Source organism: Schistocerca americana, chromosome 11 (genome assembly GCF_021461395.2).
Source record: "Schistocerca americana isolate TAMUIC-IGC-003095 chromosome 11, iqSchAmer2.1, whole genome shotgun sequence".
Lineage (NCBI taxonomy): Eukaryota > Metazoa > Arthropoda > Insecta > Orthoptera > Acrididae > Schistocerca > Schistocerca americana.
Window position 1 is genome coordinate 207401839 of NC_060129.1, and position 21598 is coordinate 207423436.

General features: G+C 42.0%; 1 protein-coding gene across 1 annotated transcript in view; it reads right to left on the reverse strand.

The window, feature by feature from the left end:
• Positions 1-21598, reverse strand: part of LOC124553572 (amyloid beta A4 precursor protein-binding family B member 1-interacting protein) — a 528575-nt gene that overhangs the window by 505762 nt on the left and 1215 nt on the right. The window lies entirely within an intron of this gene.

Below are 21598 nucleotides of genomic sequence, written 5' to 3' on the forward strand. Positions count from 1 at the left end.
ACGGAAAACAGATAAAAATGACGATGTCACACTATTTGTCTGCCGTTGCACTCTGGAGCAGCGCACAGGGGAAAGGAACACTTAAATCTGTCGTTGCGGGATAGTCCCTCTTCATTTACTACAATGATCATTTCTCCAAATATAGACGAAGAACGCCTTTGCTTCAACGACCACCGCCCCAATTCTTATCACAGCCGCGCCGCTCTGTCCCCTATTTGGCGACGGTAACGACGGACTAACATGGAGTGGTCGGTCAGTCTCTTTAGCAGATCTGTCGCATCTTCTGGCTAAGCGCGGACTTCGGTTTGCCTTTTCCACATTATCTATGTGATCGTTCCAATTTAGGTTCCTCGTAATTCCTACGTATTTGGTTGAATTAGGTACCCTTCAATAGGTGTGATTTATCGTGTAACCGAACTTTAGCGGATTCCATTTAGTACTCACGTGGATGACCATCCACTTTTCATTATTTACGTTCAATTTCCACTTTTCGAACCGTACAGATTTCTCTCTACGTTATTTTGCAAATTGGTTTCGATCTTCTGATGACTTTACTAGACGATGCACGACAGCATCATCTGCAAACAGCCTAAGAGGGCCGATCACGGTCTCCCCTAAACAGGTTTTGTACACCGGCGACAGCAGTGGGTCTCCAACACTTCCGTTTTACTCTCGATAGTTTTTCGTCGATTACTCTGCACTGTGGACCTTTCTGACAGGAAATCGCGAATCCGGTCGCACTACAAGTGCTACTCCATAGGCGCGGAATATGCTTGTCAGGAACGGTGGAAAACCACAATGGAAAGTTGGAAATATGGAAATGATTTGAAATCCCTGTCGATAAACTCATTATTTCGTGTGAATAGAACGTCAGTTCTGTTGCACAAGAATAAGATTTTGTGAATTGGCGCTGAATACCGTTTTCTTGGATGTACACTACTGGCCATTAAAATTGCTACACCAAGAACAAATGCAGGCGATAAACGGGTATTCATTGGACAAATATATTAAATTAGAACTGACATGTGATTCCATTTTCACGCAGTTTGGGTGCATAGATCCTGAGAAATCAGTACCCAGAACAACCACCTCTGGCCGTAATAACGGCCTCGATACGTCTGCGCATTGAGTCAGACAGAGCTCGGATGGCGTGTACAGGTACAGCTGCCCATGCAGCTTCAACACGATACCACAGTTCATCGAGAGTAGTGACTGGCGTATTGTGACGAGCCAGTTGGTCGGCCACCATTCACCAAACGTTTTCAATTGGTGAGAGATCTGGAAAATGTGCTGGCCAGGGCAGCAGTCGAACATTTTCTGTATCCAGAAAGGCTCGTACAGGAGCTGGTCCTGCATTATCCTGCTGAAATGTAGGGTTTCGCAGGGATCGGATGAAGGGTAGAGCCACGGGTCGTAACACGTTTGAAATGCAACGTCCACCGTTCAAAGTGCCGTCAATGCGAACAAGAGGTGACCGAGACGTGTAACCAATGGCACCCCATACCATCACGCCAGGTGATACGCCAGTATGGCGATGACGAATACACGCTTCCAATATGAGTTCACTGCAAACACGGATGCGACCATCGTGATGCTGTAAACAGAACCTGGATTCATCACAAAAAATGACATTTCGCCATTCGTGCACCCAAGTTCGTCGTCGAGTACACCATCGCAGGCGCTCCTGTCTGTGATGCAGCGTCAAGGGTAACCGCAGCCACGGTCTCCGAGCTGATAGTCCGTGCTGCTGCAAGCGTCGTCGAACTGTTCGTGCAGATGGTTGTCGTCTTGCAAACGTCCCCATCTGCTGACTCAGGGATCGAGACGTGGCTGCACGATCCGTTACAGCCATGCGCATAAGATGCCTGTCATCTCGACTGCTAGTGATACGAGGCCGTCGGGATGCAGCACGGCGTTCCGTATTACGCTCCTGGACACACCGATTCCATATTCTGCTAGAGGTCATCGGATCTCGACCGACGCGAGCAGCAATGTCGCGATACGATAAACCGCAATCGCGATAGGCTACAATCCGACCTTTATGAAAGTCGGAAACATGATGGTACGCATTTCTCCTCCTTACACGAGGCATCACAACAACGTTTCACCAGGCATCGCCGGTCAACTATGTATGAGAAATCGGTTGGAAACTTTCCTCATGTCAGCCGGTGGTAGGTGTCGCCACCGGCGCCAACCTTGTGTGAATGCTCTGAGAAGCTAATCATTTGCATAACACAGCATCTTCTTGCTGTCGGTTAAATTTCGCGTCTGTAGCACGTCATCTTCGTGGTGTAGCAATTTTAATGGCCAGTTAATGTTCGAACACAGTACGTGTTCCGTAGTCGCCTTTTTCCAGAAGCAATTCTCACTGTAACTGCTGCCGCGCGGGATTAGCCGAGCGGTCTGAGGCGCTGCAGTCCTGGACTGTGCGGCTGGTCCCGGCGGAGGTGCGAGTCCTCCCTCGGGCATGGGTGTGTGTGTTTGTCCTTAGGATAATTTATGTTACGTAGTGTGTAAGCTTAGGGAGTGATAACCTTAGCAGTTAATTCACGTAATATTTCACAGACATTTAAACATTTGAACTCTGAACTGCTGGCTCCTCTACTGATCTGTCCACACACATGAGAGACGACTGTGAGGATTCAAGATGTACGTCGACAGCGCGAGACGGGACGTTCTTACAATGGAACACGACGTCGGTCGACAGGCTTGGCTCTCTGGCGTGACGGAATGCTACGGCGCTGCTGCTTTGAGCTGTCACCTGTGACTTCTGGCTGCGACTGAAACCACAGCCAGATACTGGTGGCTCGGTACTGTGGAAACCGCGGGTTCCCAGTCACTTGTGACTTCTGACAGGTCGCCGCGTGACTGATTCACGATCCAACGCGCCGCGACTCGCGAAAGTAAAAAAGGGTCGCAGCAGAAACCAAAGCGCGGCCCGCGCTATAAATAAAAAAAAAAGAGCAGACCCGACGCTCCGTCACGGCCTATTCGCGAGCGCTGAGACACGGCGGGAAATTCGCTGACGAAACCGCCTCGCCCGTTCTCTCTACGGTTTAGCGGTGGCGGCGACGGCGTCCGAATACAAAAGAACTGGCGCGCGCAAAGTACCCGTTTCCCCGCGCCTCTGCTTTCTGCATAATACATTCGAAGCGAGACACCGCGGGCGCCGTCGTGAGGGCTACTTTGTGTCAGTATCACAACACACACACATACATACATGCATAGTAATCCTGTCAAGAGGCGGCAGAGGACCTGGAAGAGCAGTTGAACGGAATGGACAGCGTCTTGAAAGGAGGATATAAGATGAACATCAACAAAAGCAAAACGACGATAATGGAATGTAGTCGAATTAAGTCGGGTGATGCTGAGGGTATTAGATTAGGAAATGAGACACTTAAAGAAGTAGGCGAGTTTTGCTATTTTGGGAGCAAAATAACTGATGATGCTCGAAGTAGAGAGGATATGAAATATAGAATGGCTACTTTTAGAAAAGATTTCCTGACAAATCTATACTCTGTATTAACAAATTTCTCTTCTTCAGAAACGCTCTCCTTGTCATTGCCAGTCTACATTTTATATCCTCTCTACTTCGACCATCATCAGTTATTTTGCTACACAAATACCAAACTCCTTTACTACTTTAAGTGTCTCATTTCCTAATCTAATTCCCTCAGCATCACCCGACTTAATTCGACTACATTCCATTATCCTCGTTTTCCTTTTGTTGATGTTCATCTTATAACCTCCTTTCAAGACACTGTCAATTCCGTTCAACTGCTCTTCCAAGTCCTTTGCTGTCTCTGGCAGAATTACAATGTCATCGACGAACCTCAAAGTTTTTATTTCTTCTCCATGGATTTTAATACCTACTCCGAATTTTTCTTTTGTTTCCTTTACTGCTTGCTCAATATACAGGTTGAATAACATCGGGGAGAGGCTACAACCCTGTCTCACTCCCCAACCACTGCTTCCCATTCATGCCCATCCACTCTTATAACTGCCATCTGCTTTCTGTACAAATTGTAAATAGCCTTTCGCTCCCTGTATTTTACCCCTGCCACCTTCAGAATTTGAAAGACAGTATTCCAGTCAACACTGTCAAAAGCTTTCTCCTAGTCCACAAATGCTAGAAACGTAGGTTTGCCTTTCCTTAATCTTTCTTCTAAGATAAGTCGTGGGGTCAGTATTGCCTCACGTGTTCCAATATTTCTACGGAATCCAAACTGTATCGTCCCCGATGTCGGCTTCAACCAGTTATTCCATTCGTCTGTAAAGAATTCGTGTCAGTATTTTGCAACCGTGACTTATTAAGCTGATATCTTTAAAACTGCGGAAGTTTATGTTTCACAGCGAATAAACATTTACACAATGAACTTCTGGACTAACGACTTGAAATAGTTTCATGCAATTTCCACAAAACGTTCTGACGTTAGCATTGCACTATAGCTGTCACCCCTGCAAGCTACCGACCTGTATATTTTATTTACTGATTTGCGACTTCTTTTATACCCTTTTCATAATGCAAATGTTTGTCATAACATCGTATTTGCCACAGTTACACAGCAAATGAGTACAGCATAAATATCTCACTATTGTCATACTTGTGTATTTTTTAATGAACAGTTTACTATTTTGCACTAACTTTCCGATCGCAAGTGCTATTAAAAACCTCAGCTAATATAAAATGGGTCAGTTGCACGTGTTAGCGGAAACGACAATTGAGAAGAGCACCGAAAGATGCTTTGTGTTAAGAAGGCATACGTAATTGTATAAATGATATTTAGCGATAGCCTCTTGTTATTTATCGTGGGCTCACTTGCGCAGTAATGCTAGCTCATTTACTTATGAACTAACTATTGCTTATATTTATTGTTAGTAATCGGAGTCTGACCGTATGTTTATGACATTTATTTATTTCAATATTATTGTGGTAAAAGTACTGGGAGATGAAGGAGCTTGCACAGGATTGAGTAGCATGGAGAGCTGCATCAAACCAGTCTCAGGACTGAAAACAGCAACAACAACAACAAAGTTGAACCAGAGCTTGTAGACTTTGTATTTTTGATGGGGACAGTCTTCAGCACACTGAAGCGGAACACTATGGGAGTCAAGTGGAGACTGCGACTTTTCGGGTGACGAGTTGGAGGGAGCGATTCCGGAGCTCTGGAAGGACTCAAACCTGTCTAGAGTAACGTGCGCGATTGAGCCGCACAGCCGCTACAATGCTCTCACTTAATATTTCGATAGGTCTGAATGTGTTCCACAGTAAGCCTCGAAACATTTTACCCTTGATTTACAGAACTCAGAATACTGGGAGAGTGCGGGGTACTAAGTCCTCGTATCGTGTATGATAATATTGTGTTCACGAAATGGGCTTAATTTTATCTTTGGTGACTTTAGTATGTGAACTTTGCTACCATTTTTGTAACGCTCTCAGCGGAACTTTGCCCCACTTGATAAGGGTATTTTTTTATCTGTACTTTAAGTGAATATCATAGGACCACATCCTTTTTGAGATGCTCTTTCTCGAATAAACAGTATTCGACATATTTCTCTGTCGTCTACATCAATAGACTAAAACCCTTATTATTAAGTTATTCATTCATCTTTTTCCATACTACTTTGTATTTTATTAACTCGCAGCTGTAACGAACGCGTGACTGTGACTGGAGGACTATTCGCGGCGGATCAGCTGCGGGTCATGAAAGCTCCACCCTATGACTACATTGATCTGTTATCTCTGTACAGAACCAAGCATCTGAAGTAAGAGTAACCACAGGTAGAGGAGCGACTGGTCTGCTCGCATGGGACGCAGTTTAGAAGAGCAACCGTTCAACTACGTTCGCAACTCGTACAGGCACTTCACGTTGGTTCGGTGCCAGTCCACTTGGAGCGCTGCACGTATGTCAGTCCATTGTTTCGCTTTAATACTGGCTGACTTTGGTGTTCCGTGTTTCTTTTCGCTTCCTAGTTAATAGAAACAGACATTGTGCTTCTGATTACGACTTTTCGTGTGTATTGCACTCTTTGAATTACATGTAAAATATGTTTTTCGTATTCTGACTGCATTCTTCTCGCATTCGTAATACTGCGTGGCGTAAATTTAGCATATTAGTGTTTGTTTCACACGAAACATTCGTTGCATGATATTCTGTGGACTTAGGTGTCTATGTTATTCCTTACGGATGTGTGGGACAAGTGCTCGATTTAAATGCATTGTTAAGTATATTGATCGTGTTCTACGTTTTTTGCTTGCACCCGTTTTTCGCATTTTCTCGCACAAAGTGAGCAGGTTTTGACGGTACTGGAATCCAGCTTTATTACGTCTTGTCACGGAATTAATCCAGCGTCGGATGGCGTAGTTTCTTGCCAGGCGGTCAACGCATGGATGTAGATGCGTTGTTGTTTTGGTGGGTGGAGCTTTCTTCTTTGCAAATGGTGAAAGTGCGACAGTAGTTACGCAAATGTTTTCACAGTTTACTAACGCGTACTACAGACAATACGTTTTAGCAGAAGTCTATGACAAAGTCGGTGGCTCCATTGAATGCGAGAGTACGACAAACGGATGGAAACAATATTAACAAGGAATACTATAAAGATACTTACAGCGCACTTAAATCGAGCAGTTCGCACGCAGATTCGTGAGCAGTAACAAATAGACAAGGAGTCTGCAGAACACATTACGACGGAACCAGCTTATATTTCGTACAAAACAAAAGCAAATATGGAATCATTTGCGGTAACTACTGTCAGGGATGAAAGTAAAAATTAAGTAGAATGCGAGCGACATGTTTACACTGCAAATTGAAGAGAGCAATACACACAAAGTTGTAATCAGGAAGATAATTTCCATTTGGTTGAATTTTATCCAACATGGCTGAAATAAAATTTCCACTTGATAACAGCCACACGGTCGAAATTGCAATACTTTGCTTTGCAAATAAATACGTTTTACCACCAGACTACCAGACCGCTGCATAAAGCATAAATGAGAAATATCAGCATCTAGTGCTCGTATTTCGCAAAGAAACACTGCAGATGGTCTCCCCGAAGTCGAAGTTCACTGCCAGGCCACTCGGAGCGCCACTGTCGGTCTCTCTTTCCGTACCCTGGCATTTCTGGAGTTTTGGTGTTATGCGGTTCCACCGCTGAAACTGAATGGATGTTAGAGCATAGAAAGACGAGGCTGAAACGGGGCATTCAACCAGGGTGACCCTAGAAGTCAGTCAAGGGGGGGGGGGGGGCGGCTGGGGGAGTGAAATAAGGCTTGGAGAGTTGGAAGTCCTCTACCGACAAATTGGTAAAATTTGGTGTTGCTTAAAATAGTTTTGATAACTGTTTTGGAGTTTAGTGTAAAAATGTGTATTAATAAATAATAAGATGCCTATTTTAAGTTAAATGATATTTATTGGTTTAGGTAGTAAGCTATTTGCCACTATTATTCTTTTAATAAAATGTGTTTCCAATACATTGCAACCTATATTGCTACATAATTATTTTTTTTTTTTATAATTGATTCTGTTGAAGTATTATATTCGTTGATTTCTGAAGTCATTTTATCCAGTGTAATATGACACCCCCTTGCCACCGCCCCTGTACTTAACTGAACAACGTGTTTGCTGGTACCGGAATAGCGCAGGCGAGAACACAGTCGTACCGCAACGAGGCGCAGCTCTGAAGCGCGATGGAATGTCCCGGAAAGCCCCGATTCGCTAACGATCCGTGAGCTATTCGCCAAATTGCAACGGAAGGGCAGCGTAGCTGACGATCTAGAGGAGAATGTAGATGTGGAATGTCGGCGTCAGGCGAACTGCTGTTACTCCTGAAAATGGCGCCACCGTTTCTGGAATTAGTCAGCAAAATCCAAGATAATGGTTTCAAGCGTTGTAGGTAGCAGACGTCGCCTACACACGTGTCAATTAGAAATCCAAAGCCACTAGACCACACCTGTACCAGCCGACTTTGCGAACCAGATGTCCACAATGACCGACAGTGAAGTGTTTGATATTATTGGCTACTTCTTGTTCGTAGACGATGCTCACTTCCACGTGAATAAACATCTTCATTTACGTGAGCCAAAACTGCTGTATTCTCGCAAAGTCGCTGTTGAGGTGTAGTAAGCAGCAGAGGCGTTAGTCATGCGAGAAACGGTCAGCGGTGAAGACTACGTTGCAATTTTGGAACAATTTGTGGCCACACAGATGACGTCGGAGGATCTCTATCCCGCACCCGACAGATGTTTTGCTTTGTAAATGAATACTTCAGACATGCTCACTGTGCTGACAAGGGAACCTCCCCATCGCACCCCCCTCAGATTTAGTTATAAGTTGGCACAGTGGATAGGCCTTGATAAACTGAACACAGATCAATTGAGAAAACAGGAAGAAGTTGTGTGGAACTATGAAAAAAATAAGCAAAATATACAAACTGAGTAGTCCATGCGCAAGATAGGCAACATGAAGGATTCTGTGACCTCAGGAGCGCCGTGGTCCCGTGGTAGCGTGAGCAGCTGCTGAGCGAGAGATCCTTGGTTCAAGTCTTGTCTAGAGTGAACGTTTTACTTTCTTTATTTTTGCATAGTTATTATCTGTCCGTTCGTTCATTGACGTCTTTGTTCTCTGTAATAAGTTTAGTGTGTGTTTTGCGACCGCATCGCAAAACCGTGCCATTAGTAGACGAAAGGACGTGCCTCTCCAATGGGAACCGAAAACATTTGATCGCAAGGTCATAGGTCAACCGATTCCTCCACAGGAAAACACATGTGATATATTCTATACGACACTGGTGACGGCATGTGCGTCACACGACAGGAATATGTTGTCGACCCACCTAACTTGTACACTTGGCGAATGGGTAAAAAGATTCTTCTACCTTGCCCGATTTAGGTTTTCTTGTCGACGTGATAATCACTCCCAAAAAAGTGATGAAAACATATGAGTGTCACAAACTGAAAATAAAAAATTAAACTTTTCACTTGATGGAAGATTTGAACGAAGGACCTTTCGTTCCGCAGCTGCTCACGTTACCACGGGACCACGGCGCTCCTGCGTTCCCAGTGTCCTTGATGTTGCCTATCTTCCTATGAACTACTCGGTTTGTATATTTTGCTTATTTTTTCATAGTTCCACACAACTTCTTCCTGTTTTCTCAATTGATCTGTGTTCAGTTTTTCAAGACCTATCGACTGTGCCAACTTATAACTAAATCTGAGGGGGGTGCGATGGGGAGGTTCCCTTGTGAGTACAGCACAGCACAGGTACGGACTGGACTCAATATTCGCCCATCTCACTCCTCGCCAGCCATCCCACCACACCGGGCGAGCTCGCATCGGCGATCTGTGTGGCGTGTTGACGCACTACAGGGCAAGTTTGACTGTTCGCTTGCGCCACCTCCGTACTGCCTGCAGAGGGGGCGATTTAGATTATGCACGAGCTGCACGGTGTCCGGCGCCATCTGTTAGCTGCTTCTCCAAGTATTTCGTAAGTTTTGCATAGCTTTTGTGGAGAATTCCTACGGCTTTCACAATGAACGTACTGTAACGTCCACGAGATAATTTTAGCTACAGTGCGACGAAAGGAAATAATGCATCTAACAGTTATGAACATTATCTATCCGACATATGAAAAAACAGTGAAGTAAAACGACGATAAATATTAATAATTTATATAATATTTTATTATGTAATTGGACATATCGGAGTGTATCACACAAAGACAACAAGGATTGTAAATTCCTTTTATGATCTGCGTTTGTCTTACTTTTGTCTTTACCTTTTGATGGTTGGCTTTTGTAGGTTGCGGACGCAAGACGTATATCAAACTGAGGTCTGTTAAGAAATGGTAATTATTTGTTAATTATTACTTGAGAATAGAGTTCATTATTATTATTATACATATGAGTGAATAATTATTCCTCTCTCAATAAGCATTATCTGTATTAATTATGCCGGCCGGGGTGGCCGAGCGGTTCTAGGCGCTAGGTTAGTTAGGTTTAAGTAGTTCTAAGTTCTGGGGGACTGATGACCTCAGTAGCAAAGTCCCATAGTGCTCAGAGCCATTTTTTTGTATTAATTATTTCTTTCCGCTGCAAGGAGCGCAGCCATTGATGATAGCGATTTGTATCGCGTTTTTATCTGTGTTTCTTACGAAAGCATCAAAGGTTTGCTCGATGAAAATTAGTCTAAATAGTGCAGAATATAAAGGTAAAGTATAATAAGCATTTCAAATACTTATCCTGTTAAAATGAAATTTGCTCTAACAATAGAAAGTCTATCAATTGTCTGCCGCCATCTTAACAAATATCTCAGCGGCAAATTCAAATTACGCAACTCTGCAGACATAAATGCAGAAGGTAATAAAAATGTGTAAATAAATGTGCACCGGTGGTTCCGAACTCATTTTAATGAAAATAATTCCAATCAGATTGGTTTTTTAAAAACAGTGCTCATAGCACGATCCATATAACACTTTTCTTGCTGATATATGGAGCCGAAATTAATGACGCACGAGCTGCGAAGAATAGTGTTTCAGGTAACATACGCCAGTGTTGTGCGCGGCTGATATTCGATGGTTTTAATGATAATTTTGCTGAAGATAACTGTTTCCATCATAATCAATAGTTGTATAGAATTTGTTGTATGAACTGTGATTTAGTGACACACAACTTACAGACAACACTTTAACACGACGTTAACTTGGAGTTCTTTAGCAACTTGGCCAAATCTTTAGCCGGGAGAAAAAATTATTTAGTAATTACTCACTGTAATGAAGTAAGATTACCATTTTCATTTAGAAATTAGTTAAATACCAAACCACTGAATAACACAGCGAACGCCACAGTACCTCTTTTTTTTTTGCACTCGTCCTTCGATCTCAGCTCTGCAGATATTCAGTTTTGAAATAAGGGAGCCCCTCGCTGGACACCCAGGATGAATGGTCAGTGTTCAAGAATATGGCAGAGACAAAACAAGTCTGCTAAACATAGCCTCTGAAACGCATACCATAAAAGCTACGGGAGAAGAGATACGCTTCACCATAGCGAAGATCGTGTTCATAGCTGTTAAGGAATCCATTTTAGAGCCCGTGAGTTCCTGTGACAACCCCGAATGCTGACGACCAGTACAGGCTCCCCACGGCCCCCCTCTCTCCCGTGATCAGATTTGAAACCATGTCCAACTTTTTTCTCAAATTCACTGTTTAGCTGTCCACGAGTTTGTCAAACAAGCGCGTACGCGTACCTGCCAGGTTTGTCAAATTTATCCTTACTTTTCGAGCAGCTGTCATCCTGTCGCTATCTGTGCAGACAAAGCATTTCTCCATTAACTTTAGCACTGTCTGTACACAATATAAGACGAACGCGCTTACGGCCCACATAAATGTACCCATCAAAATCTGCTGAAGGAAATTTTACACTCAGAACATGAAGATTACACTAATTTTCTCCAAATTGACTGTTTGTTAACCTTTTAATAAGGTATTTCAATTACCTCGCACTAAAATGGAAAGGAGTATACTGGGGTACCTTTACATGTGGCGCTCGAATATTGTAATGGTACTAACGTACACTAAAATGAAACTATTGTATTATAAACGATGTTATGTCTCTGACGGGTCTATAAAGGGGATCGCTGACTTTGCACGATTGCCGAGCCAAAGATACTGCTTCTGGTCTGAGATCGTAGTGTTGCAGTAAGAGTGCGCTGTCTGTGAGAGAAAGAGGATGAAGTAGGCAGTTTTTCTGGCGTGCTCTGTAAAGCCACCAAGTGTTAGATTATAATGTAGGAATTGAGAGTGCATGTATTATTGGAAACGTAGATGTGGAGGCAGAAGTCTTCTCGCAAGCAAGGTAAAGATGTTAAATACGAGGGTAAGTCAATCATCCGCAAAGTAGTTATAAAGTTTTATTGTAATCAAACAGGAAACTTACAAGAACATCATTTTTCGACATAGTCTCCGTTCGTTTGAACGCACTTGGTTCAAAATGGCTCTGAGCACTATGGGACTTAACTTCTGAGGTCATCAGTCCCCTAGGACTTGGAACTACTTAAACCTAACTAACCTAAGGACATCACACACATCCATGCCCGAGGCAGGATTCGAACCTGCGACCGTAGCGGTCGCGCGGTTCCAGACCGTAGCGCCCAGAACCGCTCGGCCATTCCGGCCGGCAACGCACTTGGTCCATCGTTGCACAAGCCTCCTGGTGGCGTCATAAAAGAAGGTTCTCGGTTGAGCTGCGAACTTCTTTCACTGCTTCGTCCGAGGCACATCGACGGCCCCTTGATGCTCGTTAGTGTGGACCAAACAAGCGATAAGTCAGAACGGGCAAGATCGGGACTATACGGGGGATGATCCAGTACTTCAAATTTGCGTTTCTGAAGCGTTTCAGCAGTGTGGGCAGCAGTGTGAGGACGGGCATTGTCGTGCAGAAACAACACCTTCTGACAGCAGTCCTCGGCGTTTGCTTCGAACTGCAGGCTTTAGCCTGGCAGTAGGCATCTCACTTCAGCGTACACTGTTTATTGTTGTGCCCCTTTCCCCATGTTCCAGTACTGGACCTCGTACGTTCAAAAAAACCGTGAGCATCAGTTTTCGTACGGACGGTTGGGTCTTGAAGTACTACTTGCACAGCGAATTTGGATGTTTCTACTGCATGCCGTTTACTGTCCGGCTCGTAATGGTGGATCCATGTTTCGTCACCCGTAATGATGCCGTCTAAGAAGCGATCCAAACGTTTTTTGGAGATGTCCGAGCGCGTTTGTTTATGCAACTGTGGGAGTTGCTTTGGGACCCATCTTGCACAAACTTTATGAAACCCAAGTCTGTCTGGATGATTTCGTAGGCAGAAACGTGACTAATGTGCAGGTACCATGTGCCACTTGGTCCACAGTTAATCGTCTAAGAGAATCATTTCATGTGAATGGTTTGTTCATTTGTGGCGGTAGGCGGTCGTCCGGCTCCTACACCGTGCGTAACACTCGTGCGACCATTTCGCAATTTTTAAATCCATTCGTAGGCACTCCGTTGTGCAAAACACTGTTCCCGTACTGTACCGGAAGTCTTCGATGAATTCCGGCCCCTGATACGCCTTCCGACCACAAAAAACGGATCACTGCACGTCGCTCTTCTCTGGTGCGAATAGACGGCGGAGCAGCCACGATTGACAGCACGGCAGCGATAACCAAACTAACCTAGCAGGTCGGAAATTGCAGAGATACGACAACAAATAAAGCATGGGTCATCGACGTAAAACGACAGTACTACCGAAATAAACAAAAATAGCTAAATTGCGGATAAAAATTGACTTACGCTCTTATTTTATTCTTCTTCATGAGAGACCAGAATATATAGCGATGCACTGTTGCAGCTGTCGAGGTAAAACTTTTTTTTTTTTTTTTTTAATGTGCACAGGGACCAAAGTTTCCAGTTATGAGCAGGGCCAGAGGATTCAGTGCGTAAGGGGGGCTGAGTGTATTTTGCGATGACTGTATTTCTTTAATGGTATTGCGAGTTGCATTGCGCAATCAGTTCGTATAAAGTTTTTGCTAACAATAACAAAGAGTAAGCGCACCATTCGCACTTAGAACACGCTACACAATAACTCCAGTTTTGTAAGCATTCCTAGTTGAGGCATTCATTCAATGGGGTATTACAGAGAAAAGTTTTTAAAGAATGTTACAAAATTGCAAATGAAGGCGCAATGTGTCAAAACCTATTCTCGTCTACATGTTCCTGTAATGTAAGTTATTAAAATACCACAGCTTTGGAACAAACATTGTCCGTGGAAGAACAAGATCGCCTCGACTTTTTTTGTTGCGTTCTTCTTTGAAGCGATCTGCAAATGGATGCTAGCAGGCAGATAACACATTCTGAGTCCCTCTGGATGCTGCCGCTGCTAGTGTTTGGTCCAGAAGTCTGTTTCAATGTAGTGGCGTTACGCGCAGTCTGTACCACCTCTGTCCACGTATTCCTTTAAAATACTGCGAGGCAGCCATGACAGAACTATTCCACCTGGCGTGCTACAAGCCAAGTGGCTCAAATTTCGGACAGACCATGCACTTTGTGACTCTCCACTGTTTTCGTACGTGAAAATGAAGCTGGAAGCAGTGCAGTTTTCAAGTGAAGAGGACCTGCTGAGTGCTAGGGACAACAACAGTTAACTTGGGAGAACTGGTGTAAGGATTGGTACCGGAGGATGGAGTGGTGTATTCGAAGCGGCGGAAATTACTTCGAAAAAATTAAATAAATGAAGCCGTATTGCAAAACTTTCCTAGACTCCTTTGTATGTCATTGCTGCTCACTTCACTCGCAGTAATTAAATTAGATTCCTGTCTAATCACACGCTTTGAAATCACGAAACATTCTGGAAAAAAGTCAAATATTTGTTAGAAGAAAAAATATAAATGTCACAGCTGGCTATTTCACTCGCAACAGCGTCGTCTCTCGGTTTTTTAATCCGAGAAAGTCACGAAATCTAAGCACTCATTCCTAATAGCGCACCCTCTTATATGCAGATAACATAGAACGTTGCGTAATGTAACTCTGTTACGTGAGTAAGAAAGTCCCAGAGAGAAGCACGTGTCACGCTGACTGCAGCGATTGTCTAGTTTCGAAAAGCATCATCGTTTGTCTTAGGAGGGCTTTTACAGTTGCTGTGCCCGTAACTAACATTTTATTATGACAGACCGCCCCTAGGGTGGCGTGTTTGTGATAAATCTTGAATGCGCCTTAGGAGGGGGAAGGATAGATTAGTTGATCATCTCGCAGAAAATGTAAGGGGGGCCACATGCACACAAAACAAAATACCTGAGTCAGAGGGACACATTTTTTAGCTTAGAGTCACGCTGCAGACAGAGTATTGAAAGAGATTAAAACAGAACAGTGCCATAATGTCTGTAGCAGTGTCCAAAGAAATAAAATTTGGGTGTTTCATCAGAACACTAGAGGACTGAAAAACAAGATAGATGAGCTTCCTGTACGCCTAGAAAATGGGGTGAATTCTGAAGGTATATATGTTTTGTGTCTCTCTGAACACCATGTAACCGCAGGGATGGAGAAGTTAAATTTAAGGGATTACAGATTAGCATCTTATTCGTGTAGAGTCAACGTGGAAAAAGGAGTTGCTACTTATATAAAAACTGGACACAAAGTCAAAAATATTGAAACAAATAGTTTTTGTGTAGATCAGATCCTTGAGGCATGTCCTCGTGAATTGCTACTGCAATGTACTTCTATAGTAATTGTAACAATCTACAGAGCCCCTCAAGGTAACTTTCAGCTATTCGTGAAAAATCTTGAGGCATTATTAAGCTACCTGTCAGACAAAAAGAAGCAGTTAATGGTTTGTGGTGATTTAATGAAGATTTCTTAAAAGATACCGATAGGGAAAATGAGCTAGAATCTTTGTTTGGTTGTTTCAATCTAGTGTCTGTTGTAAATTTTCTACCTCGTGTGCAACAGGATAATAGATCACTTATCGATAACATTTTGATAGACAGTGCTCAGGCAGAAACAATTAATGTGTACCCAGTCGTCGATGGGCTATGTGATCATGATGCACAGCTAATGGAAATAACACATTAGCACCTTACATGATTCAGGCACGTTCATACAAGGCAGGGAGGCTTATAACAGGGTACAGAGCTTTAAGTGCAGCCTGGAACAGGTATACAAAGAAAATGATGCTGATGCCAAATTCAATTTATTCCATCATAAATTTATCTCAATATTTGAGAATTGCTTTCCTGAAACGTTATCCAAAAAAGCCATTACAACGTCAAGCAAGCCATGGATTACTAAGGGAATTAAGATACCGTGTAAGAGGAAGAGCGAAATATACAGACAGGCCAGAATATGCCAGGATCTGACGTTACTTGCTTATTACAAAAGATACTGTAATATTTTAAGGAAAGTCATTAAGAAGTCGAGAAGCTTGTGTGTTCTGACAGAAATTAATAATGCGGATAATAAGATAAAAACTATATGGAATATTGTCAAACAGGAGACGGGGCAGCCTGACAGTACACAGCATCTATAGCAATAAAGCTACATGGTGATGTTTGAGTGATAATTCACAAGCTGCAAGTATTTTTAACAATCACTTTGTGTTAAACGGTTCAGTTGAAGCAAAAAAATGTTGTTCCCAGGACTTTAGGCCTTTAGAAATAGCACCAACACCCCCCACTGCAATTAAGGGAATTATAAATATACCGAAAAACCAGAGCTCATGTGGTATTGAAGGAGTCTCTAACAGAATTTTGAAGTGTTGTTCTAATTTAATGAGGAGTCCTTAGCAATATATGTAATGCTTCGCTGACACAGGGAATTTTTCCAGACAGATTGAAATACACAATTGTCAAACCTCTTCATACGAAAGGGGACAAGAATGACTTAAATAATTATAGACCAATCTCATTGCTGACTTCATTTTCTAAAATATTCGAAAAAGTTATGTATTCAAGAGTAGTACCACATTTAAGTGAAAATAATTTACTCAGCATGTCACAGTTCGGATTCCGGAAGCGTTACTCGAATGAGAATGCTATCTACACATTTACCCATGAAATAGTACAAGCCCTAAATAACCAATTATCGCCAGTTGGTATATTTTGTGACTTCTCCAAGGCATTTGACTGTGTGGATCGTGTCACGCTCTTAAAAAAACTCAGGTTTTATGGAATTGAACGCTATACACACAGCTGGTTTGAATCATACTTAATGAACAAAAAGCAAAAGTGGTAGAGCACTTGCCCGCGAAAGGCAAAGGTCCCGAGTTCGAGTCTCGGTCGGGCACACAGTTTTAATCTGCCAGGAAGTTTCAGCACAAATAATGTTGGGAGGGTGGTAAATTCTAGTGAATGGAGAGTTATCACAAAGGGAGTCCCACAGGGTTCAATTTTAGGTCCTGTGCTGTTCCTTATTCATGTGAATGATCTCCCACTTAACGTTCAGCAAGCGGAACTAGTACTTTTTGCAGATGACACGAGTGTTATAATAAATCCCATTCTAGAAAAAGCAGCTTAAGATATTGCTAAGGATGCCTTTCAAAGAATTATTAAGTGGTTCTCAGAAAATGGACTGTCCCTCAATTTTGAAAAACAAAAAAAACCTCGCTATATCCAGTTCTTTACACCGAACAGAGTCATACTGACAACTGATATAGCATATGAACAGAGCTCAGTTAACAGGGTAGATTTCTCCAAATTTTTGGGTGTTCAGATTGATGACAACTTGAACTGGAAGAGGCATATTACTGAGCTACTCAAACAACTAAGTTCGGCTTCTTTCACTCTTCGTATAGTCGCTAGCCTTGGTAATAAACAGATCAGCCTCCTAAAGTACTTTGCATATTTCCACTCAATAATGTCTTATGGAATACTTTTCTGGAGTAACTCACCACTTACACAAAGTATTGATTGCACAAAAGAGAGCAGTGAGAATAATTAGCGGTGTTCACCCAAGGACGTCATGCGGGCACATTTTCAAGCAGTTAGGTATTTTAACTACACCATCAGAGTACATATATTCGCTAATGAAATTCGTTACAAATAATCCATCGCAATTCGCGAAGAACAGTGATGTTCGTACGTACAACACTAGAGGGAAAAATGACCTTTCCTATCCCTTATTGAAGCTGTCAGCTGCTCAAAAAGGAGTACATTACTCGGCAACAAAAATCTTTGATCATTTGCCCGACAATAAAGTGTCTGGCAGGTAGCAGATAAAGTTTTAAATCTAGCTTAAAATCATTTCTTTTGGATAACTACTCCTACTCCATGGACGAGTTTTTGTTTCAGAAATGGTAAAAAAAAGGTACCTCTAAATGTAGTTGCATGTGTAGAACTAAAAATTTCAGTAATATTAATATTAGCACTATTCATATGTGTGTGTGTATATATATCTTGTAATCTGACTTATTCCACATCATAATCGATAAAATAATCGGGAAAATTTTCTACGGAACATGACATAACTAAAACCAAAGGCCTGAAACAGTATACTGTCATAACAAGCAAGTTATCTAATACGGAAACAATGAAATACAGTGAATCCTCTGAAAATTAACGAGCGTGGGATTTCAGGTGACCGATTTCAGACGAACGCCAATCGAAAGCGGTTGTGCCTTGAAAATATGCAGTTGCCGAATTTCTTTTCGAAATCATGCCTTAAGTTTGTTCAGTGTGTAACTGCACACACAAAAGCAGTAAGATTACTAATATATCTCATTTCATGTACGCACTTTTTAAAAATATTATCAGTTAGTGATTTTTGCAAATTTGTGTTATACACCAGCACAAACTTTCACGTGTGTACTGTTATGTGAATTAATTATTTTGTGCTAGGTTTCGTAATTTCCTTCCGCATCTTTGTTTTGTCTTCCAAAAACGGAGTTTTGTTCAATTTGCTTCACTCTGATCGTGGTGTTAACTCTATGGTGTTCTATCTCCTTGGTTGTAACATTATCATCTGTGGAAAGAGGACATGTCAACACACTAAACAACTGAATCTCTTGTCAAATTGTTTTGTGTAAACAACTACAGATGCCTGTCGAATTTTGAAGGTGCCAAGACAATCTAAGACGGTTAAATACGATTTTTTGGATTTATCTCATGTAGAAACAAACTATTACGGCGAAAATTTGGAACTGCAGGTATGCCATAAAACATTTATTGCGGTATTGTAATCTGTGCATACAAAATGTTTCAAAATTTTGTATTTCATGTTGTGCTAATAAAACTTTACCTTCTGATGTAGATAATAGTTAGAATGAAAGAAAATGTTCCAAACTAGTCACTAATAAAAAAGAATATAAGAAACTGTGTCGGAAACCGTATTAATATCTACGGATGTCTATAATACCATGGGTTAGCACCATATATTATTCCTATATACGTTTTAGAACAATCAAGATCTTTCTTAAAGATGAGGCACGCCAGAAAATTATTCCATATGGCATTACTGAATGGAAATATGCTAAGGATGTCAACTCACTGATTTGCTCCTCCAAAAGATGTGTGGTAATCCTAAGTACAAAGTTGATTTTGGAATTTCGAAATGTGCTATTATCCAGTTTAAATTCTCAACAGTATGAACATGTGGAAATTTTTAAGTTTCCATCCCACTTATTACATCCTAACCATTTGTTACACTCATCATTGGCGTAGTACCGCTACACATTCAGAACAATATGTTGGCTCACATTGTTAATTTATCATTCACTGATGGAGTGTTCCTCCAAACACTAAAAATCTCGAAAATGATATCTTTATTGAAGGGTAGTAACAGGCATAAAGTTGAAAATTATAGACATATTTCACTCCTCTCATTATTCTCTAAAATAACAGATTAATAACTAATTGCCAAGTGCTTACATGACCACTGTCTTCTGAACAATAAGCAACATGGCTTATGCATAGGTAGATGTACAGAAACAGTGATGGAGGATTATAAAAATGAAACTGTTGGAAAAAACAGTTATGTTGAGGGAGATAATTTAAATCTTTCTAAAGTTTTCGATACTGTTAGTCATGAAATTCTTTTAGATAAGCTGGAAGCAACAGGCATAAAAGAGGTTGAAAACAAGTGGTTTCAAATCAATTATAGTTACCTAACAGCTCGCAGCTTGTGGAACTCACATCAACTCATTCTAATCAAAAAATCAGAAGTAGGTGTACCATAGTGTAGTGTGTTCGCCCCTTCTGTTCCTCGGTTATATACATGACGAACACAAGCTGCATCTAAGATCATGCTGTCTGCATACGACAGCGTAATAGCGACTGATGTTAAGGAATCTGTGTCTACAACAACTGATTAAGCGTTCGAAGTCCTTGCATTCATTGCCCAATGTCAACAGGTTGACCCTTAAAGTGAAGGAAACAAATTATATTCTATTTGGAAAGATGAATCAAAACCAAGATCTCCAACTGGTACTAGGCAGAGATCAATTAGAAAGGGTATGATGATCAAAACTTTTTGAAATCTACGGTGATCTTTCTGTATGTTTTACTCTGTTATTTCTAAAGTTTGCTCCTCAGAGGGTGCCACAGTGGCTTATGTAGGTTGCTTCCAGTGCCATATAACTTACGAAACAGTTTTCTGTTGTAAAATTAATAGCACATTAAGTGAAATTTTTACACTAAAGAAAAGGGGTCTTCGAATATTGTCAGACAGGTCTACTAAAGCTCACTGCAAGACTCTATTTAAAAGAGTAGTGTTTGCTTACTGAATCATCCTTTTACATATATAAATGTATGTTGATAACTGCTACACTTCGTGACCTTCAAACCAACCACGATTACCACAGTTTTAATACTCGCAGCTCTTGGTCACTCCATATAGAAAACGAAAGAATAACTCTTATCAACGACGTATTAGCCACCATGGGGTCGTTCTTTGCAATGCACTGCCAACTTACATTAAGACGTTGGAAAGGAAAGGGCTTTTAGAGCAGAGTTAAAATCATTTCTTGTTGAGTAGTGTTTCTAGAATGTAAGTGAAATATTACCCTGTGCCCTCACTTATTGTTGAGTTCTTTTGCCTGTGTCAGCTGATGTGCCGTTTATGCTGTGTGTGTGTTTGCAAACGAGTGTTTCTACTGTGTTTTCTACTTCCTCTGTTTCAGACGCAAAGCAGTTTCATCTCCTCAGAGAAAGTGCTAGATGGTGTTGGACATTGTGGTGCCATGTTTTTCATGTATTACACTTTTCAGAAGTGTTTTAAATCAAAGTTTCATGTTCTAATTACATCGCTGAATTACTTCTTGTGCATGTTCCAGTCCGTGTCTGTAATTTCCCTTCCAATCACATGCTGGGCGAGTTGGCTATTCCAGTCATAACGCACAGGACTCGCATCCTGACTTGGGTTTTCCCAAGCTGCCAAGATGAATGTTGATATGATCCCTTTGATTAGGCGATGGGCCGACTTCCCGCACTATCCTCGTTTAATTCTCTCGTACTTTGTGTTTATACCTGTGATGTGGTTGACATGCCCGACACTTTTGTACAGAATGGTCCAAGGACGAATCAACAAATAAAAAATAAAAAAAATCCTGTGCCTTTCTGAAATTGATGGCGAGGCCATTCGCAGAAAAACTGTCAATGATAGTTTCAAGAAGATTGTTTACGACTTATTCTGTTGCTGTATGCTATGTATGGTTGGGTTGATTACAGTACTGGTGTCATCCATAGAAAGTATAATTCTGCTTCTTGTGTCAGACGGAAGATATATATGACGTTATAGATTTCGTCTGCGCACATCCTCTGTCTGGGTCACTCCAGAATTGATTGCTTCGCCATATTATATTACGTTATGCGCCGTCGGCCTGCAAGCTGAAGCCACCCCGTTTCCCGAACCGTGCGCAGAAAATTCCAGAGCTGGCAAAAGGGCAAGGGCTCGGCCGCTGGTAATGACCGTGAGCGCGCACAGCCCGCCCTGCCCGCCTTATCGATTGAATAAAATCGCCGCCAGCCACATTTCCAAAGAAGGCAGGGGCGGCGTATCGCTGAACGGGCCATTCCTATTCATTTGCTGCCTGCCTTCGCCGCTGCTGCGCACGGACAGCCTCGCACGGCCATAAAAGAAGCCAAGCGCGTGACGTA